Source organism: Megalopta genalis, chromosome 4 (genome assembly GCF_051020955.1).
Source record: "Megalopta genalis isolate 19385.01 chromosome 4, iyMegGena1_principal, whole genome shotgun sequence".
In the NCBI taxonomy this organism is placed as follows: Eukaryota; Metazoa; Arthropoda; class Insecta; order Hymenoptera; family Halictidae; genus Megalopta; species Megalopta genalis.
The window spans coordinates 12,917,808-12,935,279 of NC_135016.1; the positions used below are offsets into that span (position 1 = coordinate 12,917,808).

The window sequence follows — 17,472 nt, forward strand, 5'->3', positions numbered from 1 at the left end:
CTAATGTAAAAATATTGAGAAATGAAGTTTCTGCAACTTTTCCATCTGAGCCTGCAACGAAAATTTAGAAAATGCCTTTTGCAGATCTCGGAAACTTATATACAATGTTGTGCACAATTGTAGACGTAAATTAATTTTTACATTGTTACTGATATCTAAAGGAAAACTTAACAAAATATCGTATTTGTATATTTATGTATTTCAAGTAATATGAAATACATTATTCGAAATAATAGAAAATATATTATTACATAATTCTACAAATAAAATATATTATTCTATATTCGAAGTAATAGAAAATATGTTATTTCATGTTAAAAATAATAGAAAATATGTTATTCCATATTAGAAATTATAGAAAATAGAAACATACAAACACGATATTTTGATCAGTTTTTTTTTAAATATACAGAGTGTCCAAGCTAAAGGATGCCACCAACAGTGCTCTGAATAATTATAACCTCAAAGAGTAACTTTCATTTTTAGCGACATTTGACAAAAATAAAAAAGGAACTATATTCTTATATTTTTATCTTAAATATAAAAAAAAGTGAAAAAACCAAGAGTTTCTTATTTCTTCGTCGCTGCAAATAGAAGCGAAATTGAAACAAACTATTTCAGCTATCGTACAGTTAAACAAGTTCCTATAAAATTAAGAGAACAATTCAACTCATTTGGTCCAGTCTCCAAACAAATTTCATTTCAAAAAGTATTGGAATACTTTCCGTCAGGGACTGTGCATGTCAGAAAATTCCAGCCACCGCGAAGCGAGCGCACCAATCCGCGAAGATGAGTTTAGCAGATCACGAACCCCCGATGCCTCTTGTCTCGAATACGTGGAAACGAAAGGAACGACGGACGACGGATTTGATTGGAGATCAAGGGAGCGGTGCCAGTTTCCGAAAAAAGCCCGCAAGAATTTGTCTACCCTATCCCATGAATTCAATCCCCATCGATCCCTATCGAGAAGTATCGGCCGTTACGGCGGTCGTCCGATCCGGGCCGATAACTCAATCGAATTCGTCGGCGGATAAAAATCGCGCTGTAGAGCGCCGGGGGCTCGGTATCGGATAATCGCGCCTTTCACCTCTAATCTCTGCTACTTCCACGAGATTATGCTGACCCGGGGTGTTTGCATCGCGTGCAACCGGCGAGACATTTAGCAATCCGAACAAATTGGATTTCCTTCGTCTCGTCCGCTTTTTGTTCGCCCTTGTTCGCCTCTCCTGCGTCCTTGTTCGCCTATCCAGTAACCGCCGGAAAAAGGAGAGATGGAGCTAAGAGCAGAGAGAAAGAGAAAGAGAAAGAGAGAGAGAGAGATGTATATATATGTAGAATCGGGATTATTGAATTATTTCCCGCAATATCGCGTTTAGTAACAAAATAAAAAAAAACTGGATATAGCGTGAAATAGTACAATAATTAAATCATAACGGAGAGTGGATTAAAGGAAAGCTATCTCAACACTTGTATAGATACATTGATTCAATAACAATTCATTAACAGGACTCGCTTTCTTCAATTATCTTCGTAACAAGGGATGATATCAAAAGGGAGGGAAATTCAACAAATTATGAAACTTTGGGGATATACATATAGAGCATGTATGCTCTGTATAGAGCAAATTTTATTTCTTGCATAAATTCCTAATTAAAAGGTGGAAATTAATCCCCAAGTATTCGACTATCTTTTATTTTACTGTTGTAATTCACGAACTGTAGAAGATAAATAAAAAATCTTCGAACAAAAGTTATTTCTTCTGCCTAAGATATCACGCGGTATACGATTTGTTATTAGTTTCAATAATTGGTAAAAGTTATGCACAAATAATCGATATTTTTCATAGACGACGCGATAGATTTGAACTAAAAAAATTACTTTTGTTCGAAGACTTTGTTATCCTGTACAGTCTGCTAGTTATAACAATAAAATAAAAGAAACCGAATATTCGGAGGTTAATCTCCACTCCTTAAAAATCAATAAGTTCGAAAAGTGAATTGTAACAAGACCAAAAGGAGAACAGGATTATTCAGAATATTTGAAAAAAAATTAATAAATGGTTTTATTAAAGAAAACGGATTTGCGACGAAGTATCAAGATTGAAATTTTTCATAATTTATGCATGAAATATTTATTTCTCCCAAGGTGTTCGAATATTATAATGAGACATGAAGATGTGACAACTTTTTGTTTTAACATATTTAGTATTGATGAACGTTATTGTTAGATAACAATTTACGTACTCGAAATCTGTAAGAAATGGCGAATCCTTTTGCACAACAAGTGACATGATATCTGAATCACGCAGGCTATACAAAGCAAAAAATAAAGAAATAATATTCTGTTCGAATATTCACGAGACTATTTATTTATTTATTTATTTAGAGAGAAGGGGGGAAGAGGGAGGGAGAGGGAAATAGAGAAAGATAGAGAAAGATATAGCGACGCAAAAAGAGAATGAATGAGAGAGAGAGAGAAAGAGAGAGAGAAAGAGAGAGAAAGAGAGAGAGAGAAAGAGAGAGAGGGAGAGAGAAAGAGAAAGAGAGAGAGAAAGAGAGAGAGAGGGAGAGAGAAAGAGAAAGAGAGAGAGAAAGAGAGAGAGGGAGAGAGAAAGAGAAAGAGAGAGGAAGAAAAAGAGAAAAGAAAAAGAGAAAGAGGGAGAGAAAGAGAGAGAGAGGGAGAGAGAAAGAGAAAGAGAGAGAGAAAGAGAAAGAGAGAGAGAAAGAGAGAGAGGGAGAGAGAAAGAGAGAGAGGGAGAGAGAAAGAGAAAGAGAGAGAGAGGGAGAGAGAAAGAGAAAGAGAGAGGAAGAAAAAGAGAAAAGAAAAAGAGAAAGAGAGAGAGAGAAAGAGAGAGAGGGAGAGAGAAAGAGAAAGAGAGAGAGAGGGAGAGAGATAGAGAAAGAGAGAGGAAGAAAAAGAGAAAAGAAAAAGAGAAAGAGAGAGAGAGAGAGGGAGAGAGAAAGAGAAAGAGAGAGGAAGAAAAAGAGAAAAGAAAAAGAGAAGAGAGCCATGAAGGAGAAAGATGAGATCTATTTACCGGTGCGCGGTGCGCGTCGATTCAATTTCCCGGGAGGTGCTTTTCGTTTCGCGTTCCGAAGCCTTAGAACGACCGCCGTTATAACTCCGCGACGTGGCAGGGGCGGATTCTTAGGTGCTCGCGCGCGCGCACGCAGCAGATTGCGAGCCGCGTAAGGTGCTCGTTCAAAATAATTTCAAGTTCCAAAGTGTCGGAGCTGTGCGATGGAACGCGCGGGCCAGGAGCAGAGCTCGCAAATGTGATGTAATTTCGTCGTAATGGCCGGCTCGCGATCCACGTTCGTTCGAACTGCCGGATTAAGGACATCATTCGCCGTATCGATCCCCGCTCGTTGACCCTAGTTCTAATAAGGGCCTGGGCTCGCGCCGGATCACTCATCTTTCAGGAAATCTCGAGTTGCGATTCTAGCGCGACGGAGCAATGCGCGTTTTGGAGCTTGAAAAGCGCCACTTTAGGCCAGTTTTCGTTCGCATGACGTACTGCGGCCGAAATAATGATATCATTTTCGTGATACGAATCCACCACTGCAGGATTGTGAACAAAAATTCAGCGGGTTGTCAGGTCGTTTCAACGGAAAAGTCTCGTCGTTTCGTTAGTTTTCTCACTTGAATCGAGCTTTTTTTGAAATCTTGATGCGACAGGTAAATTTTGCGATCGGATTTGACATCGGCGTGTTAAAAACTACGGGAAATAACGTGCAACATATCATAAAAAGAAATCCAAGATGTATTACAATTTTGAAAATTTTAAGTTTAACATAAATTATCGAGGTTAAAAAATATTTATACTACATTCTTCCTATTTTTCTCTTATTTTGCAATATTTCAGATTTAACCTAAATAAGAATCATTGTTTTATCTAATTTCTATCAAACATTATTTTGCAAAGGAATTAATCGATTTCCGATTGCACTTACGATAATTTTTTTTAAGGCGAATACAAATATATTAAGTATATTTTAAATATTTTTAACTGTATTCATATCGCACCAAATTTCCAAATCTTCGTGTATTGATGTAATAATCATATTAATAAAAATTACATTGTTTAAGTAATTATGTTTTTCACTAAATGCATTGTAAAGAATCATCTATTAATTCCATGAAAACAGAAACGTTATGTAAAACAGGCTGTTATATTACGAAAATGAGATGAACGTGGCATTATTTCGGTCACTGTGTATATGAGATTGATGCTCGCGTAATACTAATTTTTCGCAATTCAAATTTCGCTGCAGATGGCATTGCAGATGCATAATTTGAGAAATATATATACGATACGTGAATTAGCGGATATTGTACAATACGTGTAATTGAAAATCGATTTTACTAAAGATGATAACAAAAGAAATTCGCACAATTGATTGGTGTTAAATAACTGGTCTTTAAAAAGATTTCGAGCAATCTGCGACGATTAACAAATTCTGAATTAAAATTAGACTCTCGTGACAAAACTTGTACCTGTCTATGCATTTTTATGTTCTCATGAACTATTTTGGATTTTTACAGATCAACAATTTCTGATCGTTGACCTCAAGTCTAATAAGAGCTTCCTGCAGTTAAATGATTCATCTTTAGAAGAATCTCAAGCAGGTTGCGATAATTTTCGTGAATCAGCCTAATTGATTTATATTGAGAAGAATTGGGGATCTTCATTCTGATGGAATATTTTTATCTGTTATAAATTATTTATCTTCGCGCACACACAGATCTTGATTGAAGATCTTCATTCTGATGGAATATTTTTATCTGTTATAAATTATCGAACTTCGCGCGTTGAAGTTAGTAAATAATATCATTCATATCATTTCACTCGGCAGGAAATGATTAATCTTCGAGAAAATTTAGTTTCAATTACTGCACGCTGAGAATTTTATGTGTTTGTTACAAGTATGGCCGGATAATGTCACTTAAAACAACGAAAGATTGATAGAATTGATGAATATCGACATATTATTTTTAATTACTACTGAAATGATCAGAGGAAGAAAGGAATTCTGAAACGGCTTTTTATTCTTGCAATTGATTCAGAAAATCTATATTTTGCATAATGATCCGTAATCCGGAGTAATTGCACTAACGCGTCACAGCGATTGCATTATAATGATAAGTTGTAACGTGACTCTGCTTTAAAATCAATAAACTGCAGATTTACATGCATTTACACAGGATTCAATTTTTAGAAAATTGATTCGACAAATGTTAAAAAATACGCTGCAAGATGTTTATTTCTTTTTGGACTATGATACCACTCTTAATAAAATAAACAAACTTTTACTAAATGAAAAAATAATCTAAAAATATTGTTAATGCATTGTGAATACATATACAAATTTATTTTCCTAGAGATATTTTTTTATCTTGTCAACTATTTGCAGAAATATCTCAGATTGAAAATCGAACAGAATTTTATTTTGCACAATAAACTGAACTAGTTAAAAATAAAAATCTTTCAAATATCAATTTTATTCTTTTTGGAAAATATTCAAAAGTTGCAAGAGCAGAAAAATCATCGATTCAGTTGTCAATGTTTTTAACACAACTGTACAAATCTATATTCTCGTATTTTCTGAAATGAATAGCGTACATGCATAATCATTATTCGACTGTGACAATTTATTTTTAATAATTTTAATCTGTCAGAAATAATGTAACGGTATTTGTGAATTCTTTAAATATTTTTAATACCTTGTATCTGATCACCATGTGTTTTTGTCATAAGCTAATGAATATGACAGCAAAAGGTAAAATGTCACGAAAATGTCCACTCGATCGGTATCGTTAATTATAGTTTACGATATAATGACGCCGCAACAATCCTACGCGAACCAATTGCATTGCAGCAGAATAGACAAACAACACTAATTAGAGAAAATATGAAATACGTCACGTTTCGTGACACAACGTGCGCGATCCCGGCAATTACGATCCATCACGAATACCTTAAGCGACGATGACCTAATTGTCAAGTGCCAAGTATTCTGCGCTTCATTGCCAAGGAAAGAGAGTAATCGTCGCACGAATTCTGCTACGTTCACATGTACTGCATCCGTGCATATAGCAAAAATGCAGCAAATTCGATCGGAACAACTTGTCAAATTGCTTCTAAATTCGATTGAATTATAAAAACTGACAAAAAAAAAAACAAGTGGAAATCGGCTTCCTCGTGACAACTGTGTTCCAATACAGTCTCAGGCAGACCATGTTTGAAATAGTATTATTTGAAATATATTTCTCCAATAACATGTTATTTTATACTTCAAAATTCTTTTCATACTTGTGATTATTTTTGAAATAACGTTATATGAAATATTATTTTCGATAACATACTATTTTATTTTATAATCATTGAAATAATTATTTGAAATAATTATTTGAAACAATTACTTGAAATAATTATTTGCAATCATTATTTGACATAATTATTTGCAAGCATTATTTGAAATAATTATTTGCAGTCATTATTTGAAATAATTATTTGAGATAATTGTGAAATGCTCCTTGAAAATTGAGGTGATCAAATTATTAGCTCCGAGTTTGGTTTAGTTTAATTAAATGTTTATTCTGAAATCTTTTTGTCGTATCTTATTTTCAGGATTATTTATTTTCTCATATTTGAAATGAAAAATGGCGAAATAATTAATTATTTGGAACTGCTGTTATTTCAAATGGATCAATATCGTTCGCCTTTTTAAACAACGACATTGAAAACAACGGTTCGAAATGAATGATTTGAAACAGTTAGTCTGTGTTATCACTTGCAATACTGACTTTTTGTTATTACTTGAAATAAAATTTGCCAGGTCTGGTATCGAGTGATAATATTTATGCATCAGAATTTATCATCACCAAGATGACTCACTTAAATCTCTCAAGCAAGACAGATGCTCCAAGTTGTAACACGTGTCACGTTAAATTGACGATTAATCACCTTGTTTTCACATCGACTGTGTGGGGAAATACGACACGCAAAAAAACGTATAGTAACAACAGAGATTTCCACGAAATCTCGAAAAAAACTAGGAAATACGACTACTGCATACAGAGTTCCTAATAACATGTGTCGAAGATTGGTGTGATGTTCAAGCAGAATTAAAACGAAAATAATTTGAGGCTGTAGAAAATGAGGATGGACGGGAAGTAGATAATATACAAATTACTTATTAATCTAGTCCATTCGGTTCGTGATTAATTAGTTGTTTAAACCGATTATGTCAATGAGAATGTCGCGATTTGTTTTATTTTTACGCTAACATCGATTTTTATATCGTTATTCATTTATATTATTATATTATTTATTATAGTATAATATATGTTAGTTCGCTAAAATGCTAACAATTAAAAACATTATTATCTTTTATCATAGATCTACATTTTCTTCAGGCTATTCTGAAGAATTTTCTCTTTTAATTATAGCGCAGGCTAATTTGAATAATTCTATTTCTTTGATGAAGATTTATATGCAGATAGATTTTATCAACAACGTTCAACACATTTTTCTTTGACGACCTACATCTACGTTAAAGAAATTACCTTTTAGCATAAAAGAAAAATTTATGCGGCAATATTATTCGATAAGCAATGCAATGATAACACAGTGACTAATACTAGTTTTTACTTATTACGCTACGACTATAAAAATAACTATAGAAGAACGTTTTAGTAAAATATATTATTTCAATATATTATTATTATATTTATATATATTATCAAATATACTATTTAGTAAAATATTTATTATTAGTAAAAATAAAAAGTCATGTTAATCTAGCGAAGACGTTATTTTCAAAAACATAAGGTCAGAAGCAAAGCGATCACACACTCAACCTATAATAATAAGATAATCCTTTTCACGACGACACAGATTCATGTCGCACAAATTGGAAACATCTTCCACTAAGCAGTTCTTCCGCAAATTATAAAGCGTTACATTGCTTTTACAACGATCAGCCTTAGGGCAGAAACGCAGGTGCAAAGTCTCTTCTACCGTAATCTCAAATAAACGAAATTGCATCGATAATAATTTCGCTGCGATAAATATTAAAATCCCGTTACACTGCCTATGCAGTAACGAATTAGCCTTGGGGCGAAGAAACAGTTGCGATGTCCAATCTACCATAATCTCAAACGAACAAAATTGCATCGATGATCATTTTTCTGTCTATCAATAGGAAAATCACGTTGCTTATACTGTAACGATTAGCTTTCTGATAGAAATATGCAGGTGTAACGTACAATTTCTCTGCGATGAATAGCAAAATCCAATTCCATTGCTTTTATATTTTTTGTGGAAACAAAAATATGAAATTCATTCTCTCACAATCTCGAATGATCAAAAATGCATCGATAAGACTGTCTGTGATAAATAACAAGATTAAATTGCATTGGCTGTACAACAACGATTAATCACTGGACAATAACAAATATTGAAATTTTACATTCTGTCGCAATTTCAAGTGAATAAAATTGCATTCATAATCATTTCTCTTTGATAAATGAAAAATTACATTGCTTTTGCATCAGTGATTTGTCTCAGGTAAGAAACAAAAACATAATGTTCATTCTATCACAATCTCAAATGAATAAAATCGCATCGATAGTAATTTCTCTGTGATAAGTTGGAATATCGCGTGGCTTTTACAACAACGATTGAGTCATGTAGATCAAAAGTAGAGTGTATCAATTTTTTGTCAGAATAAATATGATTAAATCATATTTAATTTAATATTTTATTTCGTCGTTTTTTATTATATCAAGTTAAAGCTCTTTTACTCTTAGATAAAAGAGCTGCAACAACGTTCTATGTTATCGCATTTGACAGAACATTTAGATCATGCTTCACTATCCGTAAACTAATTTCATCGACTTTTCAGCTTTCAACGGCTCGATTCGCCTCGGGACAGAAACAAAAACGCAACGTCGACTCAACCGTAATCCGTAATAAATAAAATCGCGTCCATAATAATTTCTCTACGACGAGCAGAAAAATTTCGTTTCGTTTGCCACAACGCGACTAGCCTCAGGATGAAAACAAAACTATAAAATCCATTCTATCACGATCTGACATCTGAGAGTGTAACATCGCATCGATAATAATTCATCCGTGATAAATACGAAAGTCGCGTTGCTTTTACAACGATAATTAGCCCGAGGGTAGAAACGAAAGCGCGACGATCGTTTCGCAACGATCTCGGTTTCGCGAACGGACGAGAAATCGCATCGACGATGATCTCCGAAAAATCGGCAAATTCTCTGAGGAAACTCGGACGTACAAAATTGCCTGTACAGTAAACTTTTCTCTGTTAAACGAGAAAACAACGGCGGGTTGATTGTTCTTCGATAAAGGTCGAGAAAGAAGATTCCGCCTCGGGGCTGTCACACTTCAACCCGATAACGCATCGATCGACCTGTTTTTCTCGGGCTAATATTTAAGCGCGAATCGCGAACTCTGCACGCGATTGGGCAGAATCAGCGAACGTGTGCAGTTTGACGTGTCCGCGTCCGTGTTCGCGCCGTGATTGTGACACGTGACAGGTCTGGTTTTCTGAATGGAGTTAAACGTGTCATCCTTTTAGCTTCCCAAGATGGATTACGTCTAGGGCCTTTTCAGCCCGCGGATGACACAACAATAATAAGCTCGCCGGAGTTGGCAACTGACCTGTATGATTTCTTTAACTCTCGCCGAGTCGGCATCCAGCCGCGTTTGACCCATTTCAAGTAATAACGGAGCGAGGGCTTTTAATACAACAATATTGTTTTTCGCGAGCGCCGGATACACCGCTCTCTCGCCGCGTCGCCATTCATTCGCGACGTTCCCGCGCGTCGTCCATTACACTGTCCGACAAATTAAAATCTTTTTTTCTGGCCTGCAATATCTATCGGGAACTATCGCGTCACTGTTGCCGTCCAGACATGACGAGACCTCGTATGAGCAACAATTTTATTTGAAATGCCAGACTCGCGTGAAAAATTTTATTTAAATTCGTGCGACAAGAAAGCATCGTATGCATTGTTATTGAATTTTCAATGGAAGACATTCATTGTCGGAGTACCTTCTGTTTGTCTCGTTGCCAAAACAATCGTGACATTAAATATTTGAACAATTTTTTTCAGTATGACATTGAAGAATTTAATATTTTCTTTATCACAGTCTTCAACTTTTGCATATTTTCATTATTGCGAGTATTCGTCTATGTTTTTGCAAGCAAGAAGACTTATTCGTAGTTCTGATTTGAATTAATGAGGCTTGTTCGTACTTACTATTAAATTATTTATGAAACTAAAGCAATTATCATTTTATTTCATTTGATTTGTTTAAATGTGAAATTTATGGATAAGAGAGTTTTTGGTGTATTATTTCGCTTGAATAAAACTGAATTTTGAGATGATACTATTTTGTATAAATAAAAGTGAATTTCGTTACATTAGTTCATATAAACAAAAATTAATTTTGCTATACTATTTTTCTTAAATAATAACTAAATTCGATATATTAGTTTCCTTAAATAAGAATGAATTCCGGTGTACTATCTTGCGTAAACGAAAATGAATTTTGCCGTAACATATTTTGTAAATAAAGATTAATTATACCGTAATATCGCTCTGAAATAAAAGTGGATTTCACTGTTCTCCTATAATAAAAATGAATTCTGTTGTAGCATTTATCTGAAATAAAATTGTGAATTTCAGTGTACTATTTTTCTGACATAAACATGAATTCTCTGCTTAAAGCTGAAAGCTGAAATGAAAATGGATTTTGGGCGTACTATTTCTCTGAAATAAGGATCTGGATTTTAGTGCAGCATTTTCCCGAAATGAAAGCGACTTTTGTTTTGGAAATGTTCGTATCTTCAATGCGCGTATCGTGTTCCCCGCGTTAAAGAAGTCTTTAGATTTTAATGGTTCCCGTAAATAGAACTGTGGAAAACTGTTCACACGTTCCGTGAAACAGGCTAGAATAAGTTAAATGCATCCGCATGTGCCATATGTTGCTCGCACGCCCATGCGTCAAAACCATTTTATCCAACATATGGGTCATGGGATGGTGGATACGTTAAAATGTGCTCGGACATGTAATGTAGGTCAATGGACTCCTAAATTCAAAGCTTCGCGAGCCGCACGCGAGTCACGCGATTTAACGGCAAGGGAATATACACTGTATTTTCTTCGAAATTCCACGCTCTGCAATTAAACCTCGTAAATCTATAATAATTATTGAACAGCGAACTGCGAAGTATTTACGAACGTGCACACCTGCCCGTATGAAATGGAACGAAATAATCGTGGCGAGTGATTTTTTTAAAAGGAAATCAGTTCCTTCGGTTTTTTATCCCCGACGAACTAGGAATCGCATAAATGCAATCTACTAATTGCGCCAGGTGCATATACTCAAATTTATATTTCTCACGACTGCTTTGCAGACACGAAAATGGAGGGGGAAAAAAAGGTATACGTGAAATGCGGCTTTGCTTTGGTTTCATGACGCCGGACTACAAATTTTATGGATACGTATCGCACGCGCTTGCGAAAAACTCATTATAGTAAAAAGGTTGATAAAGTTTAATGAGCGGACTGTAGATTTCGTGCGAGCATACCGCGTTCCAGCGTGAGCAATCGCGGTGAAAGAAAACCGTACGAAAGTGAAAAAGGAATCAAATATTTACATTTCGCAGGGAGAATAAAGTAATATCGACAATTGAAATTCGCGTGCAATTTAACTTTCAGCGAAGAATAGAAAGTTCACGGCAAAATTCAAATTAATTAGACGCTGATATTACTGTCTTGTCAAATAATTGATCACGTTGTCAAATAACAATAAGAAATTGTTTAGTTTACGATAGCTATAATAAAATTAATACACAAAATGGGTGACAGAATTGCCTGTTGAAGGTTCGAATACGATGAAATATGAACTTTAAAAAAATGCATCTCTGTAATGCAAATTGCACTTCTCGAAATATTATAGGATTTTTCGAAAGTGATTTGGAGAAATTTTGACTAATAATTGAGCGGTTTATTTTGAAAGTGGTATAAGTCACTTTGTTTTTAAGTCGATATATTTAAGGGTTTGCGTTTTAACACGTTTAAAAATATGGATGCTAACTTTCGAGAACATTTACTTGCATTTGTTATCTCAGGATACTGATATTTTTCTCAGTATAAATAATTTAGTATAAACATTAAAAAATCAACACTTTTCATTACGGTAAAGTGACTTATGCCACTTTCAAAATAAACGGCTCAATTGTACCGTGCAACGTTGTGCACAGACGTGATGAATTATTATTTATGAATTATCGAACCCAATACAGTTCGATTTAATTTTTTAATTAACTGGCAGCATTAATTGAGGAATAATCTTTCATTTATCCCCTGTCTTTCAAATCTCCATCATAAAATTAAGTTTGTAGTCCAGTTACAGGGAATTTTAATTGGCCATCGTTCTCAATGACGTTCTCCGATCGATCAATCTGCTTTGTAATTCCATTTTTAACAAATCTTCGAGGATTTAATTTAAAAACTTCACTCTCAATTTGAACTTTCATCTCTTTGATATCGAATGTTATCGACCGACCCGCTTTTGGTCTGTGTAAAATGTAAAAGCAAAAAATTCCGTTCCGAGATATGGAAAATCGCAGAAACACCTATGTTACTTCATTGCGCTAAAAACGTGTTCGCTATATATGTTACAAATTTTTTCATCAGCGTATTAAATTGTATCGCGCTTTTTAAATTCACACAGTATGCAATGCTGAAAATGGATATTGTTAACACTAATTCTTTCGTTTCCTATTCAAACGTTCAAATGTATATTTTAGTCTGGAAAGATACGTTTCAAAAACCACAGAAAAGAAAGTTTCTACACAAACATGCCCTAAATAAAGTATAAACGTTTCTGACAACAAGTAATGCAGTATGAAATAATTCCAAGAAACATTGATTAAATTGTTGCTTGCTAAATTCAGATTTATATTAGACCTAAAATCAATTAATACTATTTTAAAGTTTAAAGCATTAGTAAATAAATAAATAGCAATAATTGAACTGCTGACATTTTGCAAACTTATGAAACAATTTCAAGAATCAACGATTAAATAAATTGCTGCATTCTGTATTCAGAGTCATACTGCATCTAATATTAATTAAAAATACGAATAGTAACAATAAGACTCCCACGCGTTCACGAATTTTTTAATGAAAATCTAAAGAGAGTCAAATTTTTTTAAATCAATTAAAAAATTCTCCTTATGATTAACATAGTGCAATGACACAATCAATTATTGTTAAATATGCACATCCACATGGATATACCATAAATGCATAAAGATCTAATAATAAGAAAAATCTATGATCCTTCAAAACGACGATATTTTTTTAATTATCGACTTTCTTTTTTCGTCCTAGTATTTGCCATAGCGAAATTCATACTAATCAAGAATCTTGCACGGTTTTTCATTTCAGATGAATAAAATGTCAATCATGGGCACGGTGGAATCTTTTTGAAATTCGATCACTTTATCTTTTCTTGACCGAAAAAAATGTTAAACGTTATTACAACACGCATAAGTAAACCTTGTAAATGCGACTGGTAAATGCGAAAAGGTGTTACATTATCTTCGCGAAGGAATCCCAGTGGAAGTTAACCAAAAAAGCAATCACTAGAACACTGGTTTAAAAGCGTAAATAATTGAACCGCTCGTATTTCGCAGGCTTCCGCATTAACGGAGCGACTTGAAGAAACCCAGAGGTCTCAAAAATAGTAATTCCGACATGGTGATACACACCGGCGCCGGGGATTCCGTTGATTTACGCACGGTCGAGCGTCGGCGAGCGCATTAAGTGCATTTAGCCCGAACAAATCTCCGTTTGATTCCCGCGAAATTACTCCGCGCAAGGACCTGCATAAACATGAGCACCGATCATGGCGGCGCTGGCGCGTGTAATCGAGAAAATAAAGAAAAATTAGGCTACCTTCGGACACGCTTTATCATTTTATTGAACCGCGGAATGGCCGGGGGCTGTAATCGCTCGGTAATCAAACGGACGCGCGCCGACAATTTGCGCGCGCGTTATTCGACAAAGTAAGTATGTATGTATTGCATTAGCTTTCCGCCGGTGTCCTGTAATCTTGGGTCTGGCGCACGCGATTTATGGTCTATCGGTTTCAAAGCGAAGCCTCGCGGCGCACACATTCGGATCGCACATGTCACCCTGTTGCGTCCGAACCACCGTCGATCCATGTCGCACAGTGGAGTATTAGGGTAAGTGTGTCAATTACTGTACCACCCCCGTCCCGGTTACTGTGCCACCCTCTGGTTGCCGTGCCACCCTCTGGTTACTGTGCCACCCCTATCCCCCGGTTACTGTGCTGTTACAATAATTTTACTTATATTTAAAAACATTCAATTAGAGGTATTGAATTTTTTAAATAAAATTCGATCTGTAATTTTCATCACGATGTTTCCCATTCGTAGAATCTCCATGCAAGAAACTTGTAGGCTTTCATGTAAATTCCGATATTTGTGATTGCGTCATTGGAAACCGTAATGGTTTCTGTTAACAATGCAAAAAGTAAAGTAATGTAGTTCTCGATTGTTTCTAGTTTTTTCGGCTATTTCCAGTTATTTGTAATATCTTGCAATGATTTGTAACAATTTGTAATACTTTATAGTTTCACCTGGTTCTTCATGATCTTCGAGTTATTTCTGATTGTTTTCAATTTTATTTACGTGCTTTCTAATAATTATATAGTCTTCATACAATGCAAATGATAATAATGTTTGATTTTTAATGTTCAAAATTAGCCCCGCTATGTTAAAATATCATAAATAAATAAGTGAACACGATTCGAATTAATTAAATAATAAAATGATATTTTGAATATCTTATTAATAATTTGTATCTGCTTAGAATTATTTTTATTTGAATACAATTATTCTTATTTGAATATAATCATTTTTATTTGAATGTAATTATTTTTATTTGAATATAATCATTTTCATTTTCATTTGAATATAATCAGTATTATTTTTATTTGTTTACAATTATTCTGTCGAAGTCAAGATACTATAGATAAACGAGTAGGCACATTTTAGACACGTTAAGTGAACAAAATAATTTTGGCCAGCGAAATCGGGCAGATGCCCCACTGTGTCGCGCCGTATACGTTTAAATTCACCGATAAAATTGTGATTTCATTCGTACTCACCGATCTCGTCGAACAAAAAGATGCTCCCCTTCTCTCCACGGCCCTCTTTCTCTCTCTTCTTCGCCGTTGCCCGACATCGATCCTCATCAATTCTCCCCCATCACTCGCGAGAATTTACTTCCGATGTTCTCTCACAATAGTGCGCTCTTTAATTTTCAACCCGCGCCCGGTATCGATCGAGACCGATCCCAGTTAATAGAGGACTCCCGAGGAGGAATCGCCACGTTTTCCGTCTTATTAAAATTAGACGGGAATTACGCTTTTAAATGGGAACCTTGAGCGATCAAGTTCACCGCGACGAAGGAGGAAATTAGCGGAAAGTCTTGTATTCGATGATCTTCTGTTAGGCTAACAGTTGCCGTGATTTGAACTCGAAAGGTCGAAGATCTATTTTGAAAGTTCGCTGCTTTCGGAAATTGATGACTAGAATAACGCAACAGATCATACGGACGGCTCAGAAGAGCTAATTAGTGCAAGTCCATTAACCTTAAAATTGTGGTAAATAACTGATAATATATATATATATTATATTATATATATATTATATAATATTATTATTAATATATATATATTATCAGTTATTTACCACAATTTTAAGGTTAATGGAGTTGCACTAATATATATATTATCAGTTATTTACCACAATTTTAAGGTTAATGGAGTTGCACTAATATATATATATATATGAAGCACAATTTTTTAATCAGAAGAAAAGCAAGAGAAAAATGTCAATGCTCTTTTTTGAAGAAAGAAACAATTCCGTCTGAACGATTTTGTTTAATCATTCCATGGTCAACGCGAGTGCCGCTATCTACTGTTTATTTATGAAGAAATCGACCGAAAAATCGTACGATAAAGATGAGATTTTAAATAAAACCTGCAGCAAAATCTTGAACCCTAGTTGCACCCGTGGGTCGAGGAAATTTGGCGAAAAATCTTGAAGCAATTTTCGACATGCAGAACATCGAGTTACGAAGGTCGAGAGACAATGTTTTCATTTACTGGCTGCTTTCGAAATCAAATCTTGGATTTCTGCTCCGGTCAATTTTTAAACTCGATCAGAGTAACCGGTTTACGCTGCAGCAAGAAACTTTATATTTGTCCCTGCGATGAGGAAATTAGAGAAAGATGAATCTTGTGTTCGACGCCCTCCTGTCACAGCAATTTTCGTCACGGTCTGGCGAAAACTTCGAATTAAAACGGTTAACAGCCAATTTTGAAAATTGACTGCCCTGGAAACTAGATCTCGGGCTCTCGCTCCGGGAAATTTTGAAACTTCGACGAAGATAATTGTGTTTCTACCCTGAAATAAGCAGTGAAGTTTCGTAGTTTTAAAGCAGAGATTTCGAAGCACGAAAGTCTGCAACGACTGATTTGAAAGGTTCGAAGTGAACAAATTTTGCTTTTGTCTTCGTTTGGAAACTTTGCGGAAAGAATAATTCTCGACGGAAACGTACACTATCTCATGATTGTTTCGCTATAGCTTCAATAGTGAATTAAAAGTGCTGAACAACTGATCATCGAGTAACAAATCTTGTTACTTCAAGGATGTTCAGTTCCAGGCGCAGTATGATAATCTCGCCAGCAAATAGATTTCGAAGTTGTTAATGAATGGGTAATTGCAGTCAACAGAGAACAGTATTAAACCGACTGGTTTTCCGGACATTGCACACATTTACCATAAAGTGCCATTTTTATGGAAAACTACATTTTGAGTAATGAAGAAGGTGGAGGAGAATCTACTTGGCTGACTCTATTGAAAATTTAATCGAGAAGTTCTCGTATCGTTGCGACTACATTCTCTGTCAGCAATTTCATGCTTTATATTGAGGAGTCAATTAGAGTTTCTATTAAAAATCTATTAGAATTTAGTTCAAATCTTAGTAGATTTTTAATAGCAGTTTAAATTCTAATAGATTTTTAATAGAAACTCTAATATATATATATATAAATCTACGGAAATATAAACTTCTATTAACGATCTACTAAAATTTAAACTTCTATTAAAAATTCGCTACAATTTATATTTCTATTAAAAATTCACTAAAATTTATGCTTCTATCAATAATCTCTATTATAACTAAAAATAATACACATTTTAGAATTATATATTAATATATAATAAAACTTAAATACGAATTTATATAAAATTACACAAAAATATAAAATGTATAAGTGAAATAATATAGATTCATTGTAATCAAATTTTACACAAAAAATCAACTATA

At 34.4% G+C, this 17,472-nt stretch overlaps 1 long non-coding RNA gene across 1 annotated transcript in view; it reads right to left on the reverse strand.

Annotated features, from left to right (window-relative positions):
* The window catches only part of LOC117223366 (uncharacterized), a 122,686-nt gene extending 106,933 nt beyond the window's left edge, over window positions 1-15,753 (reverse strand). The window contains exon 1 of the long non-coding RNA XR_013033230.1: window positions 15,245-15,753. This is a non-coding gene — a long non-coding RNA (uncharacterized LOC117223366). The remainder of the gene's footprint in view (window positions 1-15,244) is intronic.
* Window positions 15,754-17,472: the final 1,719 nt, after the last annotated feature.